The sequence below is a fragment of the Sciurus carolinensis genome, chromosome 14, assembly GCF_902686445.1.
Source record: "Sciurus carolinensis chromosome 14, mSciCar1.2, whole genome shotgun sequence".
Lineage (NCBI taxonomy): Eukaryota > Metazoa > Chordata > Mammalia > Rodentia > Sciuridae > Sciurus > Sciurus carolinensis.
This window is the reverse complement of record NC_062226.1, coordinates 67,298,572-67,310,892: the sequence shown is the minus strand read 5'-3', so window position 1 is coordinate 67,310,892 and position 12,321 is coordinate 67,298,572. Positions and strand designations below refer to the sequence as shown.

General features: G+C 37.4%; 1 long non-coding RNA gene across 6 annotated transcripts in view; it reads right to left on the bottom strand.

Moving 5' to 3' along the window:
- LOC124964232 (uncharacterized) overlaps positions 1-12,321 on the bottom strand; it is a 135,711-nt gene that overhangs the window by 48,535 nt on the left and 74,855 nt on the right. For 3 of the 6 annotated variants that reach the window (XR_007104899.1, XR_007104898.1, XR_007104903.1), the window contains one exon: positions 9,053-9,408. The exons of 1 other annotated variant lie outside the window; for it this stretch is intronic. This is a non-coding gene — a long non-coding RNA (uncharacterized LOC124964232). Of the gene's footprint in view, positions 1-9,052; positions 9,409-10,713; positions 11,740-12,321 lie in introns of those variants that run through there. 2 more of the 6 variants (XR_007104900.1, XR_007104904.1) reach the window with 1 other exon arrangement.

The following is a 12,321-nucleotide window of genomic DNA, read 5'->3' as shown; positions in this document are numbered from 1 at the left end:
GGCCAGACTTCTATTCTCTGTCAGTACCAGGGATACTGATATGATTGAAGCATGCAAGTCACTGAAAGGCACAGTTCCCCAATGATCAACTGGTCATGCTACAATATGTGCAAACCTTGCAACCAGAAAGTATCAGCATTTCTCCTTCAGCTATCCTTTTTTGTATTTTGAGAACTGGTAAAAAAAAATTTAGAAATAACCAAGTTAATAAAAAGCCCAGATACCCCAAGAAAGTGTGGTAATGATCAAGTAGAAGGATGCAGGATATTCTCAAGTATAAAATTATGGACATTATTTAACCATATGACCTGCTCCAAGTTTTAGGTCACTGACAATAATCATGATTCATAGAATGATATATGTCTACATGGCATTTTCCCAAACTCTACCTTTATTTAAAATATAAATGTTTTCCAGGGCAGATTTATCTCTTTAATTAACTTTCTTAAGGACTCAAACAAATCCTGTTAGGTTAGGCTGGATATGAAAGAGATAAATGATTGTGGGATTGTTATTGTTTATTTACCAATTATTCTTTAAGGTTGGTCCTGTCCAACACTGGGAGAACAAATGGTATTTGGTTGAACTATTTCCTTTCTTCTGTTTTTTATTTGAAATCCCAGGAAGTGTTAGAAATCTTTTTTCTATTTTTACAAACAAACTTATTAAACTATATAAATATGACTTTTTCAAGAGTCAGACCGTACCACTAAAAGTAGGAATCTTATATCCCTGCTTCTGAATCATATCAATAATTTCCACAAATAAAAATACAGCCATTTTTCTTATGGCATTTCAAAAATCAAAGGTGCTGGAAAAAAATAACAAGAAGTCAGGAGAAAGCCTTGTATTTCTCCCATGGAAATCAAAGAGAATGAAATTAAAGGAACGTCTAAGAAAATCTCTAGTGTTCCAAAGCTTTTTATGTCAGCAAAATAAATTAGATTATCAAAAAAATCTCAAATAAAAGAATAGAAAAACCAAAGGACATCACATAGCAAAAATTCAAGGACAAGTCAATATTGGAAAATATTATTAGCATAATTCACTGAATTATAGGTCAAAAGAAAAATAGCTTTCTCCTCATTTTCCTCCTACCCTCTTTCCTTTTTGATTAGTTCAGTCCAGAAACCATTAGGTAGGTCCAAGAAGGAGTGGGATATGCTGGGACTTGAATAGTGTGAGAATGGATGGAAAGTAAGTTTTCATAAGGCTTTGGTTATATAATAACTATCTTGAGGATAATGGAAATCAGGTTTCTTGCTCCCAGGAAAGGGAGTTACAAACATGGAAAGAAGAAAACTGGAATAAACCTGTGGAATTTGATTAAAGTATCAGGATAAACTCATAATTTTCTATAAATGGATGGTTTGGACGGATGGGTGGATGAGTAGATGGACAATGTAGAGAATCACAGACATAAATGTGTGCATGTACCTACATATAAACATATATCTATTTTCTAGCTTAATCCACTAGGAAGAACCTGGAAGCAGTGATACCTAAAGACCAGTGAGCATGCCTTATAAATCTAATCTTGGTTTCTAAATATCATTTTCTATTAAAATGATGAGTTTCTTATAAAAATAACTGGTTCTAGGGCTGAGCAGATAAAGAGCAGATGAAGTTATAGCATCTTCTTATACCAGAGAGGAAGGAAGTGCTCAGAGAATGAAAGAAACACACCACAAAGACACAGAAGCCAGTTTGAAGGGGCTCCCACTAGCCAAATCTGGGATAGTTTGAGCAGCAAATAATTTTAATAATACATCATAGCATGACAATTAAATGTGAAAGCTTGGTTCATTCTGACATAAACAAATAAGTAAATATTTGATAAAGAATGGGATATTTATATAGTCTCAATGTAACTTTTCACAAAATTGAAATTATTTCAAAGGGAAAAAGAATAACTTTACAGGAGAGAAGCATGATAGACAGTATCTTAGTCAAGGTACCCAGTAATTGGACAAACTAAAATTGTATAACACTTTATAAGATACAATGAGAAGAATTGTACAGTACCCCATCTGTGATATTTTTGGCCAACATGTATAACCTGAAACTAACCATGAGCAAACATCAAACTAAACCTGAGGAACAATCTACAAAAGAACAGGCCTATAATTTTCAAAAGTATCAAGGTCAATAAAACCAAGAAAGAATAAACAATTGTTCCAAGGAGGTTAAAGAGACATAACAACTACATGTAACAAACAATGTTTAAATGACAGTTTTATTGAGATAAAATGCACATCTCATAAAATTCACCCTTTCAAGGTAAATGACAACATTTAAAAATATATTCACAGATGTGCAAAAAACAGCATCACTAATTTTAGAACATTTCTGTCACTCCCAAAAAGCAACCCCACACTCAACAGCAGTCATTCCCTGTTCCCTCTCCCAACACCCCAACTCCTACATAGTACTAATCTGCTATCTGAATGGATTTGCCTGTTCCATGTCTTTCATATAAATGGAGGAATGCACCTCTGGTCTTTCATGTGTGCCTTCTTTTCTTCACCTATTGTTTTCAAGGATCATCCATGATTTGCCATATCCATACTTCATTCCTACATTGCAATAGCCCTGGTGAATCTCTAGAAGCCTGTGATGGAGGACCTCTGTTGTGCCTCAACTCTTCCTCCTCCGTGGAGTGAATTTAATCATTGAAACAGTTTTTCTTATCCTTAGAAACTCTCAGAAATTTCTGCACATTGGTTCTTGTTCTCCATGTCACCTAACAATGCTGAGAAATGCATAATTGAGTGATTTCATCATGTGAACATCACAGAGTGTACCTAGACAAACCTAAAGAGTTCAGCCTACCTCATTTCTAGGCTAAGGGCATGTGGTGTGTGTGTGTGTGTGTGTGTGTGTGTGTGTGTGTGTGTATGTCCTAGGGCCACAATGAACAAGACAAGCTGTGTTAAATCAACCAAGAGAAAATGATGCAATCCAGAGACCTGGTAAATACCAGATTTATGAGGCTGCTGCCAGAGTTACACGGCATATTGTTTTATATAAACTTATTTTTATAGGAAGGAGTATGCTCTAAAGTAATGATAGAATGTATAATATAGGAAATACATAAACCCATAACATGGTCATTTACTACCAAGTATTACTACTGTACATAACCACATGTGCTGTATCTTATACAACTGGCAGCACAGTAGCATTGCCACAAACACACAGGCAATGCATCGCACAAGGATGTCACAATGCTTACGTCCTTACCAGGTGATAGGAACTCTTCAGCTCTATTATAATCTTTAAAAGTATTTATTGATTTATTGATTTGAGACAAAGTCTCACTATGTTGCTCAAGTTGGCCTTGAACTCATGATCCGCCCACCTTAGCAACCCTGAATAGCTGAGATTACAGGGACAAATAACCACTCCCAGCTCAAATTCATTTTTTGACATATAAAAATTGCCCACACTTATGCGGTAGCATGTTAGACTGCAGTGTAATGCTCAAACCTATGATCTCCTCAAACACCATTTCTTTGTGGTGAAGACATTCGAATCCCTTTCTTTAAGTTTTTAGAAAATATAGAGTACAGTATCATTATCCATAATCACCTACTATAGACCAAACGTTAGAACTTATTCACCCTAGATATAACTTTATCCTTTGACTGACTTTCCCCCATCTTTCTCTTTTAGGTACTCTTCTCAACTTCTGATAACCACCATTCTACCATCAACTTTTATGAGATCAATTTTTATTAATTCCACACATGAGTAAGATAATGTGGTATTTGTCTTTCTATTCCTCTTATTCCACTTGACACACCAACCTCCTCTTCCACTTTATGCTATTGCAAATAAAAAGATTTTGTTCCTTTTTCTGACTGAATAATATTCCATTGTGTATACCTACACCTATCATACTTTCTTTACCCATTCATCAGTTAATGAACACGAAGGTTGTTTCCATTTCTTGGCCACTGCGAATAGTGCTGCAACAAACTTGGGAGTAAACATATTTCTTCAAAATACTAATTTCAACAAATGTTAAAAACCTAAAAAGTCATATCAAATATCTTTTCTTGACCACAATACAATAAAACAAGAAATCAATAACAAGAAAGACTTTGGAAACTATACAAATACATGTAAATGAAACAACATACTACTGAGCAACCAATGGATCAAGGAAGAAATCAAGAAGGAGAATTTAAAAACTTCTTGAAACAAATGAAAATAGAATCATGACATACCCAAACTTTTTGTTTTATTTTTACAGACTGCAAAAGAACACCTACATTAAAAAAGCAGAAAGACCTCAAACAACCTGTCAGCAGTATATGTCAAAGAAGGAAGAAGTCAAGAACGAACTAGTAGAAGAAAAGAAATAAGAAAAATCAGAGTAGAAGTAAATAAAATAGACTAAAACACAATATAAAACATAAACAAAATGAAGAGGTGGCTTTTCAAAAAAAAAAAATTGCTAAAACTTGACCTAGACTAAGTAAACAAAGAAAGAAAGAACACTCAAATACAATCAGAAACAAAAAAAGGAGACATTAGAGACATTATAATTGACACAACAGAAACACAGAGGATCACTAGAGACAATAAGAATAGTTATATGCCAACAAATTTGATAACTTAGAAAAAATGTGCAAATTTCAGAACATACACACCTTACTAAGACTGAATCACAAAGGAACAGAAAACCTGAGAACACCAATAATGAGAAACAAGATTGAATTAGTGACAAAAAAAATCTCCCAACAAATAAAATTCCAGGACCAGATGGTTTCCCTGGTGAATTTTACTAAAAATTTAAATTAAAAGAACTAACATCAATGCTTTTTAAAAATTATTCTAAAACATTGAGAAGGAGGAAATTATTCCAAATTTATTTTGCAAGACTACCATTACTCTGACACCAAAATAAGGATACAACAAAAAAGAACAGTACAGGCCAATATCACTGATGAAAATAGTTGCAAAAATTTCCAACAAAATACTAACAAATGGAGTTCGACAGCACATTGTAAAAAGTTACTCACCATGTTCAAATGGGATTTCTCCCAAGGATGCAAGGATGACTCAACTTATACAAGTCACTGTGATACAACCATATCAACCTTATGAAAGACAAAACCATATGATCATCTCATTAGACACAGAAAACCATGTGATAAAATTTAATATCCTGTAATGATAAAGACTCTGAATGAATTGAAGGAACATACCTCAACATAGTGAATAAATCCCACAGCTAACATCACATCGTACTGTGTGGGGAAAAGCTAAAAGCTAAAAACTTCTCTCTAAAATCCAGATTAAGATAAGATATCCACTTTCAGCACTTTTATTCAACACGGTATGGTGAGTTCTAGCCAGAAAAAGATTAGCCAAGAAAAAGAAACAAAGGATATTCAAGTTGAAGATGAGGAAGCAAAATTGCCATTTGTTTTCAGATGACATGATCATATATAAAGAAAACTCCCAAACTTCACCAACCTATTAGAACTAATACATGAATTCAGTAAAGTTACAGGCTACAAAATCAACGTACAAAAATCAGTTTCAATAGGCCAATAGCCAATTATCTGAAAAAGAAATCAAGAAGGCAATCTTATTTACAATGGTCACAAAAAAACAAAATACTAGGAATATATTTACCCAAAGAAGTGAAAGATCTCTGCAATGAAAACTATAAACATGGATAAAAGAAATTGAACGAGACACAAAAATATGGTCAGCTCTATTACAATCTGATGGAACCACTACCATATATGGATCTGACATTAACCAAAACATCCTTAGATTGTTAGGTGGTATATGACTAAAATTAATTTATGGGTTTGCCTTCCCTACTGGAAGGTAAACTGTTCAATGGCAAGGTCAGTGTTATACCTGTGGTTATCTTCAGTGTCTCCTCAGTACCTGGCATATCCTGAGTGCTCACAAATTGCTTAACTGAATTGAGCTGACTTGAAGATACTTGAAGAGAAAGCAGAATTGTAGCAGCTGCTCAAATGAAGAGCAGCTTATGAATACTCAGAATAACTATGATGACAGAAATAGCAACTAATATTTTTGTCTTGAACAAATTCTATGTTCTTTAAATGTATTATGTCATTTAGCACTCAGAACAATTCTATATACTGTATGCCATTAATGCCTCCATTTTGTGGATAAAGAAACTTTCCCCAAATCATACAGTTCTGTTAAGTGGATGAACTAGAACTTACTGAGTAAACAACATTAGTTACACATACACATGATAATAAACACAATTTGAAAATGAACTACATTCACAAAGAAGACCACCCTCCAAGACATAAGCCTTCTTCTGAATGTCATTTACCTACCCCTGCAGCATCTTTTCCAGAACTTTGTGATCTGCTGAGCCTTCCCTTATACAGGTGTATAAGTTCATAAGTTTTTGAAGCCACCATTCCTGGATTGATTGTTCATGTCTCTCTTATTTTCCTGTATGCTGTTTGCATTCTGCCTGACTTATCAAAATGGCGAGCTTTTTACAAACAATCAGAAAGTCACCTTTCTCAGGGCCTTAGAGACAGAGAAGTGCATAGACTGTCTTCATCCACCCCAGCCCCTTAGAGAACCATGTCACATGGCCTGTGGGGGAGGTAATGACTGTTGATGTGTGCTCGCTCTTGTTTGAGGCAACTGGGTTGAACTGTGCCTAAGAAAAATGACACAGATTTTAATTTTTTTGATGTACAAAAATTCCATTATCTCCAAATTATGAGAACCGGAAGCACTTCTGGCAAAGGAAATAAAGCTTGAGGTGTAAGGAAAGAATGGATTAGAAGAAGCCTTGAAATCAGGCTGCTGAATTTAGATTTGATGTGGAGGGAAATGGAGATCCCTTGAGGGTTTCTGAGCAGGGGTGTGATGTGATGAAAACAGTGATTAAGAAGATGAAATACAAGCAGGACAAATTGAAGGGAAGGACTAAAATCTGAGAGGAGGCAGTAATCCAGGCCCAAGGGAGGTGGAGAAAGCAGGGTAATAGGAGAGAGGTCTATGATTCTATATAAATTAATTAACACATGCCCACCCCTAATCCACTTTACTACCAAGTTACTACCCAGGGTTTTTTTTTTTTTTTTTTTTTTTTTCTTTCTTTCTTGTTTTTATGTTCCTGCTATATATGGGAAAGCAAAAATAAACCCAGGAGGAGCTGAATATTTTCATTAAAATGATAATAAAATTTCATCTCTGTGAATATAATGGTTTAACTGTCTGAGCACCCTGCTGAGCAAATGAGCTTTATCATGAGCATGTGGAACAGTTTGTTGAGCAGAAATGGATTTCAGGAAAATTTATATAAAGTCCTTATTCACAGAATAAACAGCATAATGGAAACAAAAGACTTTTTAAAGGCAACATCATGAAGATGAAGCCCATGTGATAGAACAGTAATGGCTGTCCTCAAAGTATAGGTCCTGACCCAAGAGTGTTCCCAATTTGTCCTCTGGGATTCTATAAATGTCCTATCCAAGTCAGTTCCCATAGTGGCAGGAAGAATATGTTCACTCTCAGGCAGATTAGCCAACACTGTTTGCCCAACCCTAACTCAGGAAACCCTACTCCCTAAGCTCTCTGTTCCTTAACTCTGGATATAATTTAAAATGATCCAGAGATTCAAAGGTTATTTGCAGTCAAGTTTAGATCTGGAAAGAGCGTCAAAGAACCTCTACACCAAGAGTTCAAGAATATTTTCGAGATGCACAACTCTTGTTGCCAATTAAATCTAATGGAAATATAATGGACCAATAATATTAACATGGGAATCCTTGTGTAGCACTGGGGGTGAAAGGCCCAGAAATCCACCTACTCACTCCAGTTCCTTCCCTCTTCCTAACTCACACACACTTTGACAGACCCTGGAGTTCTCCCTATGACCCTAGGGCTGCAGAGAAACTAGACTGCAAAATTCTTAAGGGTTACGTGTGTGTGTGTGTGTGTGTGACTTCTTGTGACAGATGAAAACCTGAAGCCCAGAAAAATTAAAATAGAACTCCCATTTCCAGCGATATGGCACACTAAATAACCTGAAAAGACATCTTCTAGAAATACATAGAATGCTAACTAAAAACAAATATCTATTTAAATATTCCAAAAAGGTGAACCCACAAAAACAAACTTATTAGTTTGAAAATAATGGGCACAATCTATGACCCAGTAAGTCCCTATCTTATGCATGTATTCCAGATCAATGTTTTTTTCAAATTGTCAGTGGAGATGCTTCGTCAGATCATACAATCACTTTAATAGATTCTAATTAGCATTTTCTGGGTATGTGAAATAGATTAGTTTAAATTGGACTAAAACTAAATAGAAAATAAGGGCATTATTTTGAGAACTTTATGTTCCATATACTTTTGCATACATATAAACACACATAAATAAAATATGCATATGTATGTATTGGGTTTCCATGTAAATGTACTTTTTACTTTGGGTATAGACAAAACAGTTTGGGAAAAAAAAAAAAAAAAAACACCCACTGTCTTAGAGAAGATTTTGTATGTTAGAACAAGAAAATATACAAGAATACTCATTGAAGCATTGTTTACGATAGTGTAAAATTAGAATCAATCCAAGTGTTCATCAACTGGAGAATAGATAAATATATAGTAGTCTGATTATGAAGTATTATACCACAAAGCAATTCAAATGAATGAACTGAAAGCTAAATTGCTGAAATACAATGTGAAACACATAAGCAGACAGTTGTAGAACAATATGTATAGTGTGCTTTCCTTTATCTAAAGTTTTAATATATGCAAAATGAATAGTACGTATTATGGACAGATGCATGTGTTTACAGGAAGTATGAAAGCATGAAAATTCAAAATAGTGTTTATCTCTGGGGTAGGAGGAAGGGAAATGGGATTAAGGAGAAAACTATAAAGAACTTCAACTCTGTCAGAAATGAATCCATCCAAATGTAAGGATTGTCTCAAATTGCATGATGCATATATAGTTTTATTATTTTATTCTTTTGTTGTTTTTGTTGATCAAAAATATATTTCTTAAGTCACAGAGACGGCCCTGAAGCCAAATGGCTCATTGCTGGAGTCTTCTAGACTAAGCCTACCTGGGCAGGACCCTGATGGATTCTGAGTTCAGTCCTTCTTCTATGTGACTCCCAGTTCATTATCTGTGTGCAGATGGAAGGATTTGCCTCATTTTGGTATTAATTTTTGCAATTTATTTTTACCTGAGAGAGATTGTTCCCCGCAGTCCATCAAGGCCACATCTGCTCTGGCCAGAAATAGCACAGAGCACATTGACTCTGTGAAGGCTGAGCTGTTACTTCACTGTCACTTGGCTCTGTTTTCCAGCTTCACTTGTGCATTGCAACAAAATGTTAAGCCACTGAAAGGTCACTAGAGGGACAATCTACACACAAAAAAAGAAAAAAAAAAAAAAAAAAAAGGAGAGAAAGAGAGAGATGGAAACAGAAAGCCGAGGGAGAGGGAGAACAGCTCTGAATGAGGAAACAGACAAACTCTAGGAAGTGATCAATTTAAATCAGAATATAGCTGAGAAACCACAAAACAAGCATGGGTTTTATTTTAGATGATGAGAGTGACTTGAAAGAGTAGCATTTTTATAGTCTTTAATGGCAAATACACAATCTAACAAGAGGGGATTCATTAACTTTTTTTCTAGTCTGTCTTAGGACAAAAGCCAGAGGACAAATGATACCTTGGCAAGGACTGGAAAATCTTAACACAGAGATTTATGATGCTTTGGAAAGTTCAGGACAGCGGTTTTATCATTGCTCCTTTACACACTTCAAGTTACATAAGAGGCTCCGGCTTCTCCACTAAATACTTAATCATAACCTCCAGGTGAGCTTGGGCTTTTCAGGTGGGTGAACTAAAGCTTTCTGCTGTTGCAGAAAATGAAGATAATCCTCAGAGCACAGCACCCAGAACAGATCAGTGCCTGAAATTAGGAGGAAACCGTGTGTGGTTGTGTCTTCTGGATACGTCTTACCCTAGAAACCCCACGGTTAGGGATCATGAACACATTCTGTTTGTACTGCTAGGGAGAACTTGGATTTGTGACAGAATTCCTGCAACTCAATCAAGAGCAAATGTAGCGACGACTAGCATGGACCACTCACTGTTCTGAGCGCTTCCTGTTCTGGTCATTTAGAAGATCTCATTTAGTCTTCACCACCTTCTCAGGTTCTTACTAGTTCCATTTTACAGATCAAAAAGCTGAAACGGGGAGGTTAGGTGATATATCTCAGGTTTCTCAGAAGAAGTTATGGAGCCAAGATTTAGCTCTAGTCAGTTGATTGGAAAATCCTGGACTTTTAAGTGCCACAGTAAGTCTGAGAGGTGACATTTAATAAGGGGAGACTGAGACTGAGATGGTACATTTCCAAGTCATGTTAGGAGCCATGGGGCCCCTGCTTCTGTCACAGGGACTGCTAAAAGGAGGCATTGATTGGAGGACACAGGGGTGATGAGAATTCATCACTAAAAATCAGAATCCTTTGTTTAGAGCTCCTAATAACACAATATCCTAATATCTGCTTCAGGAATGGGCAGTGACTTTTCAGGGCTTCTACATATCCTGTCCTGCCAAAATCGTGGTTAATTCTGTTATGCATCAAGTCCCAGAGGATGAAAATGGAGATGGACTTGGAAATGCTATTGGTTTAAAGTCAAGAGATTTAAGCGTGGTTCCAGTATTGCCATTTACTAGCTAAACGGATTTATCCTACCAGTCTCCTTTTCCTTGTCTGTGAAAAGAGAAAAAAAAAAAAAAAATGCCTACTACATAAGATAGCAAGAATAACCCAGACAGAGGCCCAGAGAACTTCGATGGGCATGCTAGGAACTTTTTGTTGTTGTTTTCCCTAAGTCAAACAGCACAGTACAACACAGAGCTAAAAAAGACCCAGGTGACTCCCAAATTCTTTACTATAGTACAATCATTAACATTGGTTCAGGTCATTTTTCCTTCTTAAAATATTTTCTATAGATAAGAGGAGAGCTATTAATCACCAAGGTCCCTGCCAATTTCAATATTTTGTTTTTGTGTGCTGGGTCTAGGAGCACTGAACCCAGGGTTTCTAAATGGTGGGTTGAGCTCTTCCAGCAACTTTACCCTCCTAAGGCCAACAGTCACATTCCTAAGGTCCCACCAATCACACAGGACATCTAATTGCACAGAGATATAATTAGAGTGTTTTCAATTGCTGCCAAGTTCAAGTGTAAGAGAAATGAGAACTCTGTTTTCTACCGTAGCTGAGTGGATATCTGGTTTAGCAGGCACCCCGCTAGAAGAGGGTGTCATGGTATTCCAACACTTTTGTCCTGGCCAACACCAGACACAGGAGGAATGCAAGACAGGGTCAACTCTGAGGGCGATTCTGGCCCTGTGGTGGCATGTGACCGTTTCACTGGTAAGTGTCACTTGAAGATGATGTTGGGTATCAGCTGCACAGACTGTGAGCCACAGCCAGGGACCTCACAGGTACCCCACCTGGGCATTGTTCTCTCCATGGGTGGTTCTCAGCGTGAGGCACGTCCAATGTGGCAGCTATGACTTGATTGGGTGACTAGAGTGTGGTCTGGAAGCAGCAGTGTGCCAGCTGAATGCTCTGCCAGTCCCTTCCAGAATAGAGCTGATCCCAATCGGAAGGAAGCCAGCCCTGACAGCACCAGAGAAAGCCAGCCTCCTGGGGAGCGTTGACTGGGAATGATGGACCTATTCCCAAGGGGAGAGGAGAGAAGGGATCAGTCACTCTGGACTGAGAATCCACTGCACAGAGCAAACCCCAGCAGTCCCCTCCTCTGGCTCTGACAGCCTACAGCAGATGACAGGAAAACCTGCACTGTGGAACACATAGCTCAGCCAGCAGCCTGGAGATGTGTCAAGAGGCCAGTGAGCCGAGTCGCTGGCACAGTGTCCGTGAGACAAGCATGGGTAGCCTTCCAAGTCACCACACAGGACTCACCACCAGCGATTCATTGTCTTCAGCAGCCCAGGCCCACTCCCGCCTTGAGGCCCCTGGACTGACTGTTCCCTCCTGAGGGGCTGGCCCTCAGGTCGTGCTCAGCTGGTTTCCTTTTGCCACTCAAGTCTCATCTCAAAGGTCCCTTTCTTAGGCCTCCCGTGGTTGCAGTCTCAACTCTCTAGTACAACACCTGACTTTGTACTTTTAATAGAGCTTCTCACTAAACCGATACTGTTCATTTCATCTGTATGTATATTGTCTACTTTCCCTTCTAGAATGTTCCCTTAAGGAGAGCGGGAGTCTTTGGAGGGATGGGCACCATGCAGGAGCAC